Raw genomic sequence first — 22,182 nt, forward strand, 5'->3', positions numbered from 1 at the left:
GTTGTTCAATTTCCACGTGTTTATGAAATTTTTTGACTTTCTTTTGCTATGGATCTCCAATTTCATTGCACTATGGTCTGATAATATACAGGGGATAACTTCAATTCCTTTGAACTTAAACATGTTCTATGTGTGAGTATGTGGTCTATTTTGGAGAATGACCCATGTGCAGCTGAGAAGAATGTGTATTCTGATTTTGTGGGGTGGAAGACTCTGTAAACATCTGTTAAGTTCATTTGTTGAAGAGTTCGATTGAGTTCTAGTATTTCATTACTTATTTTTAGTCTAGTTGATCTATCTATTTGTGACAGTGGGGTGTTGAGGTCCCCCACTACAATTGTATTGGTGCATATATGACTTTTCGTTTCCGTTCGTATTTGTTTTATATAGTTGGGTGCACTAGTGTTTGGTGCATAGATATTTATGATTGTCATCTCTTTCTCTTGGATTGTTCCCTTTTCAAGGATGTAGTGTCCTTCTTTGACTCTCTTAATCAGTGTTGGTTTGAAATCTACTTGATCTGCCAAGAGGATAACTACTCCTGCTTTTTTTCAGGTTCCTGTCGCATGCAGTATTGTTTTCCACACTTTAACTTTCAGTCTATGAATTTCCTCTTGAATTAAGTGTGTTTCTTTTATGCAGCATATTTTTGGATTTTGCTTCTTGACCCATTCTGCCAGGCTATTTCTTTTGATGGGTGAATTGAGACCATTAACGTTGATGGTTATAACTGAAACGTATTGACTTGTCATTGCCATGACTTTTTCTTTTTGTTGCATTCTCCCCCTTTACATTTAATTTCTTGTCATGCCAGATGGGTTCATTCTGCTTTGCTTCCTGGGGTTGTGATCCTCAATGTCTGTTCCTAGGATATTGTGTAAAATTCTTTGGAGTGCTGGTTTGGTATTCACGAAGTTCCTAAGGTGCTCTTTGTCATGAAAGTATCTTATTTCTCCATCCATTTTGAAAGATAGTTTTGCAGGGTGCATCAATCTGGGTTGGAGGCTGTTTTCTTTTAGGGCTTGGAATATGTCACTCCAAGCTCTTCTTGCCTTGACGGTTTGTGTTGAGAAGTCTGCTGTGATTCTGATGGGCTTTCCTTTGTATGTGATTTGTTGCTTTTCTCTGACTGCTTGGAGAACTTTGTTCTTCTGTTGTGTTTTTGGAATCTTAACAATTATATGCCTATGTGTAGATTTTTTTGATCAAGGCTATTTGGAGTCCTATATGCCTCACTTATCTGTATGTCAAGCTCTTTTCCCCTGCTTGGGAAGTTTTCTGCCATTAGTTCTGTGAAGAGATTTTTTTAGGTCATCTGCACTCTCTCCTGTTTCTTCATTGAGCCCAATCAGTCTTATGTTAATCTTTTTTGCATCATCTAGCAGCTGCTGGATTGATTTCTCATGTTCCCTTATAATTTTGAAGCAATTTTTCTTTTCCTGGTCACTAATTGCAATCTTATCTTCTATATCTGAAATTCTGTCCTCAGATTGGCTCATTCTGCTGTGTAGACTTTCAATGGAGTTTTTCATGTTCTGGAAATCTATTTGCATCTGTTTTATGGATTCCATTTGTTTCTTATGTTGGGATTCTATCATGTTCCTGAGCTCCTCTCTAGATTTATTAATCATGTCTTGCACTAGGGGGACTATTTCTCCTGTTCTCTGAGAAATTATTTCTGATTTCATTTTTTCCAGATCCCCTTTTGTTGCCAGTTCAGTGGGTCCAGATGGTTGAGTATCAGAGTGTAGCATCTCATTTCCCTTTGGGGTTGCTGTAGGTGATCTGGAAGTCTGATTTTGAGACCTATTTACCTGTCTTCTCATTTCAACTGTGGCGGGGGTCTGTTAGTGCCTGCACAGATAACCTCCTCTGAGCTGGGTGAGGTGGGACAGGGGCCGCGAGCAGTGGAGTGATGGTGACCCAAAAGCCCTTTCCTGTGGGCTGGGAGTAGCGGAAGGGATGGTGTCCAGGAAACCCCTTCCTTTGGACCAGGCGCAGTGGGATGGTGGCTCAGAAGCCCCTCCCTCTGGACCGGGAACTGTGGGAGGGATGGTGGCCCGGAAGCCCCTTCCTCTGGGCCAGGAGCATCAGGACAGAAGGTGGCCCAAAAGCCCTTTCCTGTGGGCTCGGAGCAGCAGGAGGGATGGTGACTGGGAAGCCCCTTCCTCTGGACCAGGAGCAGTGGGACGACAGCTCAGAAGCCCTTACCTCTGGGCTGGCAACAGTGGGACTCAGTATCTTGGTCTGGTGGTCTGGTGTCCTCTGCATCTTTGTAGTGTGGAATCAGGTGGCTGCCTGTCTGCCAAAATGTTTTGTCTTACTGTGTCTCAACAAACTAATAAAAACTAGTATAAATTCTATACTAAAAATAAAAGTTTAGTTCCCACTTTGTAATGTCTGCTCCACACATGTTATTTTCTTTGAAAATTCTCCTGACCAGGCCTCCCTTCAACCCACTGGCCAGACACTTGCCATATGATTTTTTCCTACCAACTTTATTTAATTTTATTTTTTATATTACATCTTTATGACTGTTGAAGTTATATAGTTTGTAACTAGATGTGCCCCCAAGCTTCATGCCCTTGTCGATGGGGCTTTAGGGAGGTGATTGGATCATGAGGGTGTGATACTCATCATTATATTAGTCCACTGAAGAGTTTATAACTAAATGTGATGCTGGGAAGTAAAGCCTGGTTAGAAGAGGTGGGTCACTGGTGGTATGGCCTGGAAGGATCTATCTGTTTGCTTCCTCCCTGATCGCCCTCTCTGCTTCCTGTCTTCCAAGTCACAAGTTGCTTTTCCTCTGCTGTGCCTCTCTGCCATGTTGTCCTGCCTTGGAGCCAGCTGACTATGGACTGAAACCTATAAACTGTGAGCCAAAATAAACTTTCCCTCCTTTGAGTTGTGGGTATCAAGTATTGTGTCTCAACAATGAGAAAATGAGACAAACCTGTTACTGAAAAAAGCTCATGACAAGACAAAGGAATAAGAGAGATGTTATCATCTAAGAGCTTGCACAGTTAAGCAGCCTTGATAAATCTAGAATTTTAGAGTATGACTTCTATTCCTAAGAGGCTTGTGGGTCCCATAACACTTTAATTGATGTCCCAGAGTTGAGAAGGGTTGGAAAGATTAATCAAATGGAGAAGAGGCTGATTTATAACCAAATTTATAAATACGACTGTAAGTCAACATGATCATTATGTACCCAGATCTGCACTTGAAGTTATATATTGAAAAAATCGGTACATGTACTTAACATATCTTAATTATTTTCATCCCTCTCCTCCCTTTCCTATTGTTTCCCTGTTCCTGTTATCTTTTATTTTGTTTTTGAAATTACTTATACTTTGGGTTTCTCATATGAGAAGTTACAGAATGTTTAGGTTTATGTGTCTGATTTCATTTAACATTATGGTCGTAAGATACATCCATTTTCCTACAAATGATTCAAATTTATCCTTCACGGCAGAGTAGTTCTTCAGTATATATAAATATCACATTTTCTTTATCCATTCATCTGTTGGTAGATATATAGGCCACATCCAAGATTTAGCTGTTATGAATTTTGTTGATCACTGATGAGTAAGAAAAGAGTTGGAGGAAGGAGTTGCTTATGTAACTGAGATATTTAACAGCATCAAATTAATCCCTTGCCACAGTGGAACACAGAAATTCAGCAACTCCAGATTCTGTGCTGAGACATGACACCCTGGTCAGTTCAGTTAATGCCAGAATTTTTTTTCTAGACTCTTGATTTTGGTAAACGGGTTCATGTTGATTTCATCATAAGATTATTTGTTTCTTCCTTGGCTTGCTATTTCTATCTCAAGAGACATTTACTGTCTTAATAGCTTATTTTAAATTTTTCCATAATTTCAGACTTAGAAAAAGTTATAAGAAAACTATAAAAAGTTCCTGGATCCCTTTTATTCAGATTTGCCAAGTGTAAACATTTTACATGAGTTACTGACCTTTTTTTCTCAGTAATTATTATTATTATTTTTTATTGATATTACTGACTTTATTTGTTCAGCCAGGTCAAGTATGGATTACACTTTCTTCTTAAGCAAGCTGGAAACTTCTGGTGGACGGACAAAGTGAACGATTTATTTTTGATGCCTAGTAAAGGGCTATCCTTGTGTAACAGGTGCTGAGACTGTGGAAAGGTAAGTTTATGTATTTATTTTTATTTTGTTTGTACTGGGGATCGAACACAGATCCTTGCGCTTGCGAGGCAGGAGGCAGAACCACTGAACTAAATACCCAGCCCCTAGTTAAGTTTAAAGGTAGGGAAAGTTCAAAGGTATGGTTCAAGGTGGTTATGCAATTTTAAATCAAAGTCTGGAGATAAAAACCAAAGCTAAAGTTATGACTGATAAAGTTAAGACATGTGGAGGAACTAATTGTATTAAGACAGGGCTGCTTTCAAAGTTCTGTGGTCACCTTTTTTTGGTTAATGTTTAAGTTGTTTTAATAAAGATGTATGTTGCTCCCAAAGTACTCTCCAGTTACCTTTGTAAATGTAGGTCCAATCTGACAATAGCAGATGTGACTTGGACTCTGTGCCTTCCTCCTTTGTTGTGCAAGATTGCAAAGTACTCAGTAGTCCTTTCCAGTAGCGGGTGGGGGGGGGGGTGCGAGCAGCTCAGGGCTGCCTGTCCCCCGCCCCACAGGCCTGGCCTGGGCTCGGTCCCCCCCCCCACCTCTCCCCACCCTGTCGGATACGGGAAGGTCCCAGCCTCTGCCAGGTGCCCGAGGGCCATCGTGGCCGCTGCCACGGGTCCCCATGGAGCCGCCGCATCTGTACCCCGTGAAGCTCTATGTGTACGACCTGTCCAAGGGTCTGGCCCAGCGGCTTAGTCCCATCATGCTGGGTTTTCATCCAGGCAGAAGGGATGGCGGAGTCATGTCCTTCCTTGCTGGGGCCTTGGGGTGGGACCATGCCCTCCGGACCCCCTTGAGCTAAGGCTGTGGGGTCCCAGGTGGTCCTGGCCTAGGCGCGGTGCTGGGAGTTGAGGATGCCTCCTGCAGTGTCCCTTGTGAAAGAGACACTGCGGAGGATATTCTTGTGTGTCCCTCAAAGAGAACTTCCCTCCGCGACAAAGGGGAACTTCCTCTGCAGTTCCGCAGGGTCTTGCAAAGTTGTCCAGACTACCTCCAATTTGAGATCCTCCTGCCTCAGCCTCCCAGGGCGCTGGGATTACAGCCCTGCATCACCACACCCCGCAGAGGAGAAGCAACTGGAAGGCATCTAGCACACCTCCGTAGTTGTGCACAAGAATGAGTTCTTCTTTGGTAGTGGCGGAATCTCCAGCTGTCCCCCAGGAGGGACATTTCTTGGACCTCCAGACTCTGTGGTTGAATTGGGGAGCACTGAAGTGGCAGAAGAAATCTTTCTGGAGTACCTGTCCTCCCTGGGGGAGTCTCTGTTCCGAGGTGAAGCCTACAACCTCTTTGAATACAACTGTAACACCTTTAGCAACGAAGTGGCACAGTTCCTGACTGGGTGGAAGACACCCTCTTACATCACTGACCTGCCCTCTGAAGTCCTCTCCACTGTTTGCAGTGATTTTTCCTAAGTTACTACGAGACAAAACAGGGAGCCCTTTACAAAGTAACAACGACACCTCTGCATCCTGGTTTGGGTCCTTTTTCCTGACTGTTTCCTGTACTCCCTGGATGACCTCAGCTTCCTCTCTTCAATATTATTTTCTTCACAAGAATCACAGGTACAAGTACCTCCAGTATAGAAAACTCCAGTTTCCTGTGGGCAGCCAGCCTGATCAAACCACAGCTCACTCTCCAGGCCTTAGAGGTGGCAGTGCCCACTGATTGGGACACCCCAGGAATAAAAACACACTAAGCAGGCCCTTTGGACAAGCCCTCCGGGCCCTCCTGGACTCCATCCAGATCCAGCCTCCCGGAAGAAACACGGTAGACAGACAAAATGGCCAGAGCTAACCGGATTGCTTGGGACCATCTGCCCACCTGCTCTGCAGGGCTTTTCCTTTTTAAACAAAACAAACCCTACCAGATTTCTATTTTACAATTTAACATCAGAGTTAACAACCAGGGGATGGCTTTTTAAATTTCCCAGGGAAGGAAATTGTCAGGCTGCATGTAGGACAATGCTGCTAAGAAATGAAACAAAATGCCCCCTTCTAATAGTATTATACTAATTTATTAAGGCTGTCTTGTCTGTGAGTTCACTTTTGATGCTGTTTCCAAAGTGTTCTCCACACTGGAGAAAGAGAGGAGGTTTGTTTCAGCAGTGGGCAAAAGGGATACTTTGGGGGAGCCCCAACTTGGAACTTCTTTCCAGAGAATACCTACATCCCACCCAGGTTGCCACACCTGTGGGACCAAGGAGTTTTCCAACAGACATGACCTGGAAGAGGTTACTCTTACCATTAAATGAACCAAAGGATGTGGTGTATGTGGGGCCAGTTGCAGGATGACTAACTGACCTCAGTGAGCTCTTTCACCTGAATTCTGTCACCTTCCCTCCCCTGCCGCAAGCATGGGGCCAGGGCTGCAGCACCCACAGCTCAGAATCAGAGGAAAGTGACAGCCAGTACCAGGCCAGAGAAAACAGGATAAAGCCATTCCTCCTCCTGCCCAGACTGATTGCCAATCCTCTGCCATTGATTTGGGAAAACCTCCCTTGCTGCCAGCTGCAGTGAGGCTGCTGTTCCTGAGCTTGGCGGACCTGCCATGGTGGATGGGGGCTCGGCTGGAGCCACAGAGACCCAGGCCCTCTGTCTGCACAGAAACCACACCTGGCCCCATATGCAGTGTTCAGCTAGGAACCAAGGGGACATGAATCCCAGCTTAGGGAATATAGAAAGAATATACAGAATTAAGGTGGCAGGAAAATGTAGTTGTTTCCAATAGGACTTTTCCATTATTCTGAATGTGATTTGATGGCACACATTTCTATTGTCATTCTGGCTTTAAGGAGTTTCAACTAGGGTATGAGTGGGCATTTTCCTAATGACTTGCTTCTGATCTTATACGCAGAGCAGTCTGGAAAGTGTCAGATCTGGGACGGCTTTCAGACTGTCTTTCTTCACGTGCACTCCCATGGCTTAGTTAGGGGAGAGAGTGGAGAGGGGCTCAGAGCTGCCAGGCGCTTGGCTCTCGGCTCTGCTTCCTGGGCCTGTCCTGCCCTGGTCCCTTGCCCCCTCTAAAACTTGAGTCAAGCTGCTTCTGAGGCAGGGGTTTTTCCTCCCTGAAATCTGCTGCTCACCTTGGTGCTGCCCCTACTGTCTTTGCCATTAGCCATAGCAGTTGTCATTATCAGGGTCTTAGCTAGAGGGATAGATGTCATTCTGCCTTGGTGTCTGCCTGTATCTGACAGGGGATGTCCAGATGATATCAAGTGAGATTTTAGAATTTACACCAGGCCAAATGAGTGAGCAGTTTAGTTCTCAGGCTGTGTGTGCGGCAGTGATTAATCAGATCAGAAAGAAACAGGGATGGCTTGATGCTGATCTACTGGTAGATTCAAGGAGAATGGGAGTTAGAGGCTCAGTTTCTTCCTGGAGGGCAGCTGGTTGGCCTAGGCCAATGTCCCACCAGTGTCCTTCCCTTTTCCTGTCTGCCTGAAATGCACATCTCTACCCAGAGAGTGTTGAGCTTTTCTCTTGTCCCATGTCTGGGCTCCTGACCCTCCCAGCGGTCACTTTCAGACCCAGGGCTATTTCTCCTGAGTGACTCCAGGAGGGAATTTGAGTCACTTGATTCCTTGAATGCCACCCTTCATGTCCAGCAGCCATTTGTGCCACTGCTGTGTCCTGGATTGGTGGAAGATAGAAGGGTGGGTTAGCAGCGACCCAGAGTTCATGGGAGGTGAGCTGCCCTCCCTCATTCCAGCCCTGCCACCCCTCAGGGCAGAAGACAGGCCTGAGCTAGGCCCCCCAGCCCCATCCCACATCTCCATCCATCCCAGAGCCTCAGGAGCATCCTAGGGACCAACCGGCTCCGTGTGGGCACCAGGTGGAAAATGAGTCATCACTGTCATGCAGTGGACGCCTCTTAGAGGTGCACTGATCTAAAGGGACAGGGAAAGAGGAGCAATGAGACCATTACCCTCTCCCAGGAACAAAGCTCAAATTTTTATATGCTATCAATTAGTTCAGATGTTTCCAAACTTTAGGTTATTAGTTGGTTTCTGTAGTAAGGAAAAGTTTTTCCTTCTTCATATATTTGCTTATTGATTTGTTTTTCATATTAATTTAGATTCTGGAATCATTGCTTTAATCCAGCAAGATTCAATCATTTACTTGATTAAAATGAATAATTGATAATTTGAAAAAGGAAAAGGTCCAAAGGTGTAGGGGTGGTGGGAGGGGAAGGGGAAAGGGAAGAAGGGAAAGGAAAAATTATGAGAAAAGAAAAAAAATGGAAACAAAATCTGTGTAAATAGGGAAGGGTGGTAGGGGTGAAGGGTGCACAGGTAATGGGGGAAAAAATAAGAACCAAGATATATCATGTACAGGTACAAACACCCAATGATAAATATAAACGTATTGTATACCTAAAATGTACCAATAAAAGAATTTTAAAAAAAAGATTCAATCATTTACAATTATTACTTTTCACTTGATTTTTTTTTGAAAATTAATTTTCAATTTATGGATAGTGAAATTTACTCTTTGATGTATAGGTCTGAAGTTTAACAAATAGGTAATATAATCACAATCCAGATATAGAACAATTATCGTGCTACACTACCCCATTTTTTTAAGCCCTGCCCCTACTGGTTCCCCTGGCAACTTTGAATCTAGTCTCTGCTCTTAAAGTGTGCTTCTTCCAAAATGAAAGAAATGAAATCACAGTGTGCAGCTTTTTGAATCTGTTTTTTTCACTTAACATGGTATACTTGGCATTCATTGAAGGTGGTATATGTACCCAGAGTTGGTTCCTTCATTTGTCTGAGTAACACTGCACTGTACTGATGTGTCACAGATTATCCACTCCACTTTTGAGGCACGACCGAGTTGTTGCTAGTGTTTGATGATTAGTACTAAAGGTGCTATGAATATTTTTGTTCAAGTTTTGTTTTGTTTTGCTTCAGTAAGTAATGTGATTCTTAAATCCTGTAGTAAGTGTATATTTAACTTTATAAAAATATGCCAAACTTTTCAAAACTGGATTGTGCTTTTCCATGAACAGTATTTGAGTTTCAATTATTTTAGATCCTTGTCAGCACTTGTAGTGTTAGTTTTTTAAGTTTTTCCTACGAGGTAGATGGTGATATATTTTTTTGATTTTTAATAGGCATTTCCATAATGGACTATAATACTGAATATCTTTTTTTTTTCCAGTACCAGGGATTGAACTCAGGATCTTGTGCTTTCAAGGCAGGTGTGGTGCCACTGAGCCAAATCCGTGACCTGAATATCTTTTAATATACTTATTACCTGTATAGCTTATTTGATAAAGTGTCTCTTTCAAATCTTTGGATCATTTAAAAATTAGATTATTTTCTTATTGTTTAGTTCTTAAGGTTCATGTGTATTTTGGGTAATAGTTTTTTATTAGATGTCTTACAAATATTTTCTCCCAGCTTGTGCTTTCCCTTAAAAATATATATGAGCAAAGAATGTGATCATTGTGTACCACGAACATTTTCTAATAAAAACCTTTAAAAAAAGAAGGTGGCAAGAATGAGGGATAAATGTGTTTGAAATGGGGATGTTTTGAAGTGAGGGGGAATAATGTCAGTGTGTCTTTTACTATAATACATTTTCTTATTTAAACACACACAAAAAATAAAATTACAAGGCCAGGTACTGACAGGTGTGTGTGTGTTTGTGTAATTTAATAATGAATTCTTTAGGTGGAATATATGCAGTTTACTTATGTATGAGTAAGTAGAGGTGAGATCATACTGTATGTGTAGTTCCTTCTTTTACTCATTAACATTTCATAACCTTTTTCAAAGCCATTAAAAATTCTTAATAAGCATTTAATAATGAAATAATATTCTGCTGGTAGATTATAGAAATAGCTCACTTCTTTGGTCTTCCCTGTGCCTTTTATCCTGTAATTATTGTAGGATCAGATAAACATTAAACACTTTACAGATTGTTTGGTCTCTCTCACATCTCAACTCTTGGTGTAGAAAGAAGAGCCATGGACAAAATATAAATGAAAGGGAGTGACTGTGTTCCAGTAAAACTTTATTTTAAAAAACAGACAGCAGGCCTGGGAATGCTGCTGTAACTTTGTAGTGCTCTTTTACTTCTGCTCTCTGACCATAGGGTATTAGAATGAGGTAAGAGTTCTGAGCCTAGGCCTCAAGAAAGCTTATATGATTCCTCTAGGGCCTCTTGTAGTTGTGAGAATGTGACTGGTTGAATGTCTGGTTAGAGGAACAGATGAGTTAACACAGAGCCAAGTTGTCTTAGTTACTCTAGTTGAAGCCAGCCAACCCTTAGACGTGAGCAAGACCAGTTAAGGTAAGCAGAACTGCCTAGCCTACCTCCACTTGACTCCAGATACATGGCCAATAAACTTGTATGCTACTGGGTTTTGTCGTTGATATACACCAATGTGACAGTAGACCTTTGCTAGACTGATATGCCAACATTTAATTAACCAATTTCTGAGGCTGAGCATTTACATTTTTTATTTTTAATTTTTTCTTTTCCCCTATAAAAATCTGTTCATATTTCTCATTTTTCTTAATATAGAGTAAATTAACTGTGTCAGAGCATTAAAGAGTCTCAGTATGCCTTATAAAAGCTGTTTCCAGAAAGGTTGTACTAACCAAGTGGTGTAGTTTGTGAGAGTTGTCTCTTTTAAAGACTTACTGCTCTTGATGCTTGGCATGTTCTCTCTTTCCCCTTAATTTTTTCTAGATTTAATTCAAGGGAGATCCAGTTCAGAGTGATCTATTTGTTGAATTTCTGAAGCAGTTACCATCCGTCCTATTTCGATAGTTTTTATAAGCCTCTTGAGTTATCATTACTATTTTTATATCTATTTTTCTCCCCAGTGAGATTGTATATTTCTTCAGTGTACCACAAATAGAGCGTAATACATATGTTCTCAAATATATAGCATGCTGATCTGGTTTGAGTCAGTAGTTTCTAAAAAGGGTACATTTACAAGTTGCATGTAATTTTAATTCCTTGTCTATAAGGAATCAAGCAGATTCTGATGGCTTTGGGGAGGACATAAATGAGAGTTGTGGAGAGAATTGCCCACATTAGTAAAGACTTTACCTTGTGTGTATGCTTTTAAAAACATTTTTTTTTTTTTGAGACAGGATCTTGCTATGTTTCAGGCTGGCTTTGAACTCACTATGTACTCAAACATAACCTCAAATTCACAATCTTCCTGCCTCTGTCTCAGTACTGGGATTATAGGCATGTACCAACTTGTGCAGCTTCATTTTGTTTATAGAAGCAAAACCTGCATCTAATTCTACACTTTGGTAAATGTTATGTAATTTTATTTAACCATAGAAATCTGATGTAGTATTAGAACAAACTATTCAGATTAACATGTCAAATTATTTTCTCACAGAAAACCACAAATGACCTACATTCAGGAAGTATAAAAGAAAAGTATAAAATATGTTTGGAATTTTTCTGTGTGCATACATTTGGACCAGAATAATGTTGATGAGTCAGCTTCTTAACAAAGGCTGGGGTAAATCAATGTTCTCTGGTCTTGAGAATATCGGTGTAAAAGAATGCTATAGAAGTCTTTTGGGAATCTTATACAGTAGATGGTTTCCTGAGTTGGTGATGCTGAATAGTTTAGGACACAAGATTCTGTGTGTCAAAAGAAGTCTATAAAATCTGTGCTCTAAATGTTAAGTTCCATTTTTGCCACTTTGCTTTTTGAGAATATTTGAAGAATAGATAGAGTCTGATCTAGGAAATTTGTGGTACAGCAAAAGTTTGTTTGGAGTGTTTTGTTTTGTTTTGTTTTGTTTGTGAGTCTTGCTTTGTAGTTCAGGCTGGCCTGGGACTCAACTCCTGGTGATCCTCCTTCATCCTCCTCAGTGCTGGGGTCACAGGCATGTGCCACAATGCCCGGCTGTTCGGGGTTTTTCTAATCCTTTACTCTGTCTTCCCTAGCTGTGACTGTTCTTTCTTTCTTTTCATAGGAAATTGTCTGATACTCATGATAAGAGATAAATAGTTAATAGAATACAGTTTTTCTTCTGAGGATATTTTTATTTTCATCAGGGACTAATGGCTTAAGCAAAGGTGCTTTCAGATGGAGGAACTGTTTTGGGAGACAGCATGTCTTCTGTGTAGTAGTCTGAATTGTTAAACACAATTCTTAATTCATCTGCAGTAATATAAAGCATTACACTTGCCTGTTTTCATGATAATTGGAGTGTATTTCTCTGTCTCTTTGCTTTAGGTTTGGCTGTGCATGTTGCTTTGGCCGGTGGGATGGTGGTAGATGCGATAAGAACAATTTAAATATGTTTGTTTATTTACACTTATGCTCTCATCTTTCTGCCATCACCACTAGAAGAACATATTCTGGGTAGTTACTGCCTCCAGAAGTAGGTTTAGAATGAGACACTTGAAGCAGTGTCACCCAGTGTCACCCCAAACAACTTATAAACCCATGATGCATTTAATGCCATTGAGTTTTGGATAGTTTGTTATGCAGATTTGTCAGCAATAGCCACTTTGAAAATTTGTTTCACTGAGCCTTTGTTGGAGAGTAATTCCTGCTCTGATTATAAAAATAGGCAACAAATCCCTTGCTCTCTGCCTGTTATTTGAGCTTTCTGCCAACTCAAGACTCCATCCAGCCTCCTGGCCTCACCTGGACACCCCAAATTCTCTGGAAACTGTAACTGGAACCCCGTACTCACTGGAACCTTGTTACATAGGTAGCAGTACTCCCAGTGCAGAGGAGGAGGGTACCGGGCTGCCATACCACCGCTCCCAGCACAGAGGAGGTGAGCTGTGTGGGTGCCAGCAGCACCCCCTCCCCCCAAGTTGAAATGAGAAGACATGTAAACAAGTCTCAAAACCAGACTTCCAGATCACCTACAGCAACACCAAAGAGAAATGAGATGGAACACTCTGATGCTCAACCACCTGGACTCCTAGAAATGGCAACAAAAAGAGGATCTTGAAAAAATGAAATCAGAAATAATTTCTCAGATAACAGCAGAGATTGTGTCCATAGTGCAAGACATGATTAATAAATCTAGAGAGGAGCTGAGAAACATGATGGAATCCCAACATAGGTAACAAATGGAATCCATAAAACAGATGCAAATAGATTTCCAGGAGATTAAAAAATCCACTGAAAGTCTACACAGCAGAATGAGCCAATGTGAGGATAGAATTTCAGATATAGAAGATAAGATTGCAATTAGTGACCAGGAAAAGAAAAATTGCTTCAAAATGGTAAGAGACCATGAGAAATCAATCCAGCCCCTGCTAGAGGGTGCTAAGAAGAATAACATAAGACTGATTGGTGTCAATGAAGAAACAGGAGACAGTGCAGATGACATAAAAAAACTGTTTACAGAAGTAATGGGAGAAAACATCCCAAGCAGAGGAAAAGGAATTGACATACAGATAAGTGACACATATAGGACTCCAACTAGCCTTGATCAAAAAAATCTACACATAGGCATATAATTATTAAGATTCCAGAAACCCAACAGAAGAACAAAGTTCTACAAGCAGTGAGAGAAAAGAAACAAATCATATACAAAGAAAAGCCCATCAGAATCACAGCAGACTTCTCAAGGCAAGAAGAGCTTGGAGTGATGTAGTTCAAGCCCTAAAGGAAAACAGCATCTGACCCAGATTGATGTACCCTGCAAAACTATCTTTCAAAATTGATGGAGAAATAAGATACTTTGATGATAAACAGTACCTTAGGAACTTCATGGATACCATACCAGCACTCCAAAAAACTTTAGACAATATCCTAGGAACAGACAATGAGGATCACGACCCCAGGAAGCCCAGCAGAATGAATCCATCATGCATGACAAGCAATTAAATGCAAAGGGGGAGAATCCAACAAAAGAAAAAGTCATGACAATGATAAGACAGTATGTATCAGTTATAACCATCAATGTTAATAGTCTCAATCCACCAATGAAAAGAAATAGACTGGCAGAATGGGTCAAGAAGGAAGATCCAACAATATGCTGCATACAAGAAACACACTTAATTCAAAAAGAAACTCATAGACTGAAAGTTAAAGGGTGGAAAACAATACTCCATGTGACAGAAACTGGAAAAAAAGCAGGAGTAGCTATCCTCTTGGCAGATCAAGTGGATTTCAAACCAACACTGATTAAGAGAGACAAAGAAGGACACTGCATCCTTGTAAAGGGAACAATCCAAGCAGAAGAGATGACAATCATAAACATATATGCATGAAACACTGGGGTGCCCAGCTGTATAAAACAAATACTAACAGACATGAAAAATCAAATAAGCACTAATACAATATAGTAGTGGGGGACCTCAATACCCACTGTCATAAATAGATAGATCAACTAGACAAAAAACAAGTAATGAAAGTAGAACTCAGTTGAACTCTTAAACAAATGAACTTAACAGATGTTTACAGCGTGTTCCACCCCACAAAATCAGAATACACATTCTTTTCAGCTGCACATGGGTCATTCTCCAAAAGGGATCACATACTCGCACATAGAACATGTTTAAGTAAGTGCAAAGGAATTGAAGTTATCCCCTGTATATTTTCAGACCACAGTGTGATGAAATTGGAGATCAATAGCAAAAGAAAGTCAAAAAATTTCATAAACACGTGGAAATTGACCAACACACTTCTTAATAACCAATGAGTCACCAAGAAAATTAAAGAAGAAATCAGACAGTTCCTTCAATTAAATGACAATGACAATACAACATATTGAAATCTATGGGACACAATGAAAGCAGTCTTATGAGGGAAATTCATAGCAGTGAATACGCATATTAGGAAAACAGAAGGAGCCCAATTAAACAACCTGATGCTGAACCTCAAGCTTCTAGAAAAAGAAGAGCAGGACAACCCCAAATCTCATACAAGGGAGGAAATTATAAAGATCAGAGGAGAAATCAATGCAATGGAGACTAAGAGAATTTTACAAAAATTCAATGAAGCCAAGAGTTAGTTCTTCGAAAGAATCAACAAAATTGACAAACCCTTAGCCAACCTTATCAGAAAAAGGAAAGAAAAGGCCCAAATCCATGCAATTAGGAATGAAAAGGGTAAAATTACAACAGACCCAGCAGAAATCCAGAGGATCATCAATACCTACTTCCAGAACCTATATGCCAATAAGATGGACAACACAGAAGAAATGGACAGATTCCTAGATACATATGAATTACCAAGTTGAATGAAGAAGACTTAAAAATTCTAAATGACCCAATATCAATGAATGAAATTGAAAATGTAGTGAAAAACTTACCAACTAAGAAAAGCCCAGGTCCTGATGGCTTCACTGCTGAATTCTACAAGACATTTAGAGAGGAACTGCTGCCACTACTGTTTAAACTCTTCAATGAAATTGAAAGGGAAGTAATACTCCCAAATTCATTCCTGGAAGCAAGCATCACCTTGATCCCCAAAGAAGAGAAAGACCCAACTGAAAAGGAGAACTATAGGCCAATCTCACTAATGAACATAGATGCAAAAATCCTTAATAAGATACTGGCAAACAGAATGCAGAAGATCATCAAGAAGATCATATACCCTGACCAAGTGGAATTCATCCCAGGGATGTGGGGATGGTTCCACATATGCAAATCAATCAATGTAATGCACTATATCAATAGAGCCAAGGACAAAAACCATATGATCACCTCAATAGAGGCAGAAAAATCATTTGACATAATCCAACATGCATGTATGATAAAAACCCTACAAAAATTGGAATAGACAGTCTCTACCTCAATCTGATAAAAGCCATCTATGAAAAACCAACAGCCAATATCATACTGAATGGTCAAAAACTGAAATCCTTCACACTAAAATCAGGAACAAGATAAGGATGTCTACTATCACCACTGCTTTTCAATATAGTTTTGGAAATATTAGCCATGGGAATTAGGCCAGAGAAAGAAACAAAAGGAATAAATGTAGGAAATGAAGAAGTCAAATTGTCATTATTTGCAGATGATATGATACTCTATATAGAAGACCCCAAGAACTCCACCAAAAGTCTTCTAGACTTAATAACCAAATTCAGTCAAGTAGCTGGATACAAGGTCAATACACAAAAATCAATAGCTTTCCTCTACATGAACAACAGACTCACTGAGAGAGAAATAGGGCAAACATTTCCTTTCACAATAGCATCCAAGAAACTGAAATACCTAGGAATCATCCTAACAAAAGAAATCAAAGACCTCTTCTCTGAAAACTATGGCACTCTGAAAAGAGAGATTGAAGATGATATCAGAAAATGGACAGACATCCCCTGCTCCTGGGTAGGAAGGATTAACATAATGAAAATGGCCATACTTCCAAAACCGCTATATAGAGTTAATGGAATTCCAATTGAGATCGCAGCAGCATACTTCATGGACCTTGAGAAAACAATCCAAAAATTCATTTGGAACAAGAAGAGACCCAAAATAGCAAAAGCAATTCTAGGTAACAGAGACATAGCAGAGAGTATCACAACCCCCAACTTGAAACTATACTGCAGGCTATGGTGATAAAAACAGCATGGTACTGGCAAAGAAACAGACCTGAGGACCAGTGGAACAGATTAGAAGATGCTGCAACAACTCCAGACATACTCAGCCACCTCATCTTTGACAAAGGAGCCAAACACCCTCACTGAAGGAAAGATAGTCTCTTTAATAGATGGTGCTGGAAAGATTGGGTTTCAGCTTGCCAAAGATTAAAACTAGATCTATATCTCTCACCATGCACTAAACTAAAATCGAAATGGATTAAAGATATAAATATTAAATAGAAATGCTGAATCAGCTGAAACAGAGGTTCGGTCGAACTGTTGAAGACATTGGTGTAGGAAAAGATTTTATGAACAAAACCTCAGTTGCCCATGAATTAGCACAAACAATCAACAAGTGGGATCTCTTCTTATTAAAAAGCTTCTGCACAGCAAGAGAAACCACCAGCAGTGTGAAAAGACAACCCACAATGTGGGAAAAAATGTTCACCTGCTGTTCCTCAGACAAAGGTCTACTATCTTGAATCTGTAAAGAACTAAAAAAAAATCAGACCTCCCAAATTTCAAGACCCAATCCAAAAATGGGCATCTAAAATGAATAGACATTTCTCAAGAATGGCTGCTATCATGAAATCAACCAATAACAAATGCTGGCAAGTTGTGGTGATAGAGGAACACAGGTGCACTGCTGGTAGGAGTGTAGACTGGTGCAACCACTATGGAAATCAGTATGGAGACACCTCAAAGAACTAGGACTGGGATAAAGTTCAGAAGATTAAGTAGATATACCCTTACAGATTCTCTTGCAACAGCCTGACTTTCACTGCTGCTCTTGTCCTGGGTGGGTATGAAAATTATTTTTGGTTAATTCCTATCCATTATTCTCTCTATTTGCATTATGGGTTTTACTGGCTTTAGTGGTGCTCTGGAACATGTCTTGTGGTGAGATTGGCGGGTGACTGAGATGACCTGGCTCTGCTTCCCGCCCTGCTTCAAACTGAGCTGCCTCACTTTTCTTTTAGATATTCATTTATTTCTGTCAGTTCTGATTCTGTGCTGTTATGTACGATGTGTTGTGTGTTGCAAGAGGCTGGGTAATGAATACACAGGACCTCCCTGCATATTTTCTTTTTATCATTTTATGTGAATTTGTAATGATTTCAGAAAAGAATTAAAAGCACTGCCATGTATAACATCTAATATTATATGAAAATAAATAACTTCCTTTGTTGTTATGTGTGAAGTGGTTTATTCAAAGAAACTTGGGTGAATATTGACAGATTTTTATTGGGCAAACTATTCATTGCTGATTTTTGGATGTTGTTTAGAGAAAAGTTAATGTGACAGAAGAGGATGTGTATGTGTGTGTTTATTCAGTTCCTTCTACTGGAATTTATTTAGAAGAATTTCACAAAAATTTTTTTAAAAAGAATGTTATTGCTGATGTTAGTAAAAGGAAGAGGAGGTTATTAGGTGAGGGAAAAGAGAAGTTCCTTATTTTACATGAGATTATTATTAGAAAGATGGCAACAGAGAAATAGCCATTTTCAATTTTGGCAATCCAGAAGGACTTCTGTGTTAGGAAATGAAAAGCAGTTTTGTTGTTTTTTCATTAGGAGTATTCAGAGCTGTGAATGTTCACAGTAACATACTTCTTTGCTGTCAGATATTTGGGAATAAGTTGAGGGTGGAGACTTACTGGGCTGTGAAAAAAGTTATCCAACAAACCCTAGTTTTTGAATTTGGTGATAGTATATTATCAGTGTCTGATTATTTTTCCTTATGGTTCTATGGCTTGAGAGCCATATAATTTCCAGTATAAATAAGCATAAGAGAAATGCTTTTTTAAAAAAAAATCCTCAAAGTGGTGATATGGTTTTTCTTTGTTCTTTTAGAATTTTAAAATGCTTTATGATGAGGAACAGCTTAATATGGCCCGTAGGCCTGGTACTATTTTACCTGAGCTGGTACTCTCATCTGATTAAACCATGGAAAATTTAATAGCACATCTGTGGTGAGATAAATGGTCCTTTACTTAATTTTACCCCAAGCATATGAATGAATTTATTAAGAAAGGGAGACAGATCATATCACTTAACAATTATTTTTCCACATTTTCCTTTTTCTAAGAAATGAGGTTACAAATAAATATGTTTCCTTAGAAATCCTACGGGTACTAATTATTGGGTCACATGTTTTCCACGGCTATCACATTTCTTTATTCTAATAGAGTACACTGTAGAAATACAATTTTTACTAATATGTATCTGAAAGGAAATGCAAGGCAAGTATATAGGCTCAGGAGTCAGATGTTTTGGGTTCAGATCTTATCTCCTACAGATATCTGTGATCCTTAGATAAGTACTTACCCTCTTTGTGACTCAATCTCATTTGTAAAATGGAAGTTCCATTGTTTAAAATTGTGGAGTCCTATTACTGTGAGGTCAGCAGAATATCAGTATTTTTCTGACGCCCCTGACAAAAGGGAGCTGGAAGTGCAAAGAGGAACACCAGTGGAGCTGATGCAGTTAAAAAGGAAGCTGCAGATATGTCATGGACTATGGAAGGCATTGTGAGTATGAGGCCTGGACCTACTGAGGAGGTGTCATTTAGCCAAAGGGTGATGCCTCTGCCCCAGCTGCTCATTTGGAATCACTCCATTCCCATGGCAAGAGTATCTGCCACCAACTCACACATTTGGAGATAGGAGCCTTTCTCTTCTTTCAGCCTTCTCAGTCCCTTCAGTGCCTAACAGGAAGCCACCTGCCAAGAGAGCTTGAAAATATAGTTTGATATCTCCAGCTCCAGATGTTCAGATCCAGATGTTCCAACTAGCATAGGGAAGGGTAGATGGGCTAAAAAATTACAGGTTAATAACCTGTGCAAAGACTTCATACACATGCATATATCTTTTATAATCAGTAACTATGACTGGTTCTATGGAGAATTCAGTGGCTGGAGAACAGTAGTGGAGGATACATTATTTTTACTCCCTGCCTTTTGGGTTTTGTTTTTAATGCCTGCAGATTCACAGAATTGAGTTAATTATACTCATTTCATGGCACACTGATGTTCCATGCATCATCGTGCCCATTTCCCATTGTCACTCATGTCATGCATATCTTCCTCCCATACTTTTACATAGATATATTGAGATTCTTAAAATATATATAATGTCATTCATGGATTAAATTTAAATGACTTTATGATAAACTTTTATTTTTTACATTGATCATTAGGTTTTTGAGGTGGATCCATAATACTAAATATAAACTTAGTTCACTATTTTTTTTCCCATAGAATTCTACCATTTTTCATGAAACCACATTTTCTCTGATCAACTTTTCTATTCATGGACATCTAAGTTACTTGCACCTGTCTTGCATACACTGTGTAATGAACAGTCTCATCCCTGTTTTCTTGTGGGTCTGTTGAGAGTTTCTGGGATATATACCAAGCACGGCAACCTATAAAATGGCCCCCAAATGGTCCCCACATCTTGATATTTGTGCCCTTGTTTAATCTTCTTTTTAACATGGGCTGTATCTAGTGGTTCTCTTCTAACCGATAGAATATGGTAAATGTGATGAAATGTTACTTCCAAGGTCAGTTTAGAAAAACACTGTAACTTCTGTCTCTCTCTCTCTTTCTTGCATCTCTCTCTTTCTCTTTTCGCAGGTAACTGATGTCTCTGGCCAACCATCAGCAAACCCCTAAGGCAGTGGTAGTGAACCTTTGGGACATGCCACAGCAGTTTGTTATCACTGAAAGCTCTAAAAAGTTCTCATCACTGCCCTAAGGCCTACCAGCAGCTATGTAGGTGAGCTTGGATGTGTCTTCTTAGGCCTGCCAATAGGCACATTGATGACAGTTGATCCTAGATTGCAGACTTCAGACTCACAGGCACTCTTATAAATCATACCCTGTCCCACAGAAACTTTGAGATAATGCTTGTTTATTGTTCCAGCCTACTAAATCTTGGGGTAATTTGTTACAGTACAATAGAAAACTAGTAAGTCCAGGAGTGTGATTGCTGCATATAAATATAAATATATGAATATATAAATATATGCATATTTAAGGACTGCCAGATATTTTTCTTACTGCCAGATTTTTTTCTTGGATATAAGGATTTCTATTTCCTTACCCTTTCACTCACACTTGATAATATCAGACTTTTGTCAACTTGAGAGTTATAAAGTGATAAATTAATTATCGTATCACATTTTGAGTATTCTTTCATATGACTTGCTAGTTACTCAGAATTCCTTTTTTGATCAGTGTTCATTCATTTATTTGATCTTTGGTTTGCATGTCTTGTTAATTTAAAGAAATATCTTATATAAACAACCCTTCTGGAGTTCAGACATTGAAAATATCCTGTTTGTTAAATTGTATGTGACATCCTCGTTAAACAGCAGTATTTCACTTTGATACAGTAATGATGATAAACTCTTTTTCCTTAAGGTTTATGCGTATCTGAGTGTTTTAGGTAGAACCACTGAGATTCACAATTTAGACTTTCCAAATAAGTAAAAATCTTTACATTAAAATCTATTTAATGAATTGAGGTGTATGTACAAAAATGGATAAATACTGATGACCTATTATTGCTCATGTTGCTTGAATTTTCTTTGCAATATTATTTTATAAATAATGTGGTAACTTTTAACTATTTACCTAGCTGAATAAAGATGAAGTGTAGCTATTTAATGAGACTGAAATCAGATTGGAGAACCTAGTAGGAATGAATTGATGCATTGGCCCCTGAGTCCCAGAAACTATGAAATAACAAAGTATGTTGCAAAAAATAAAAAACATAATTTTCTTTTTCAAACGGAGAAAAGCTGCCCTTTAAACAATAATTTTAAGTTTCAAATGACCACCAGGTGGCACCAATGGCTGATAAGTACTTCTGAAAATCAGAAGCGTTATTCTTGGCTTTAAAATCTGTTAAAATACAAATATGTTTACAGTGTAATCAAGGATATATGACTGGCTCCCTACTAGTTTTATAGAACCTCTCACAAGGTTCCAGGTTGGCTGAAGTCTTTCCTCCATGGTCTTGTAGCTAATAACACTCAGATTTCTCTGTAATTTCCTTGAATCAATTTCTTTCATTTGAGGTACAGAGAAGGATGTTTTTAGCTTTGATAGGTCCGGAATAGTGTGGCTTTTATGTATTTTTCCAAAGATCATTGAGTTTTCAGTTAAATCTAGGTTTGGGAAAAGTAATATCATCTAAAATATAGACTTTCCAATTTAAATACATTTTCCAACACTTAGAAAACCTGTAAGTGATGGAAAATAGTAGAAATAAATGTTTCATAGCTTTAATTTCATATATTGAATTGATAATGGCACATAGCATATATTATCCACCCTATTTACTGGACTGACCTAAAAATCCCATTTCCTTTTAGGAAAAGTCCATAGAGATACTTATGGCCCTTGAAAGATAAATTCATTTGTGAATTAATATGTCCAGGGACCATAGGGCTGACTCC

At 39.3% G+C, this 22,182-nt stretch overlaps 1 pseudogene; it reads left to right on the forward strand.

Annotated features, from left to right (window-relative positions):
- The first annotated feature begins 4,792 nt into the window (after positions 1 to 4,792).
- LOC147825316 (desumoylating isopeptidase 1 pseudogene) lies at positions 4,793 to 5,585 on the forward strand (annotated as a pseudogene).
- The last annotated feature ends 16,597 nt before the right edge of the window (positions 5,586 to 22,182 follow it).

Source organism: Heterocephalus glaber, unplaced genomic scaffold (assembly GCF_053883595.1).
Source record: "Heterocephalus glaber isolate CG9 unplaced genomic scaffold, H.glaber_assembly_v1.0 deba00001504, whole genome shotgun sequence".
NCBI lineage: Eukaryota > Metazoa > Chordata > Mammalia > Rodentia > Bathyergidae > Heterocephalus > Heterocephalus glaber.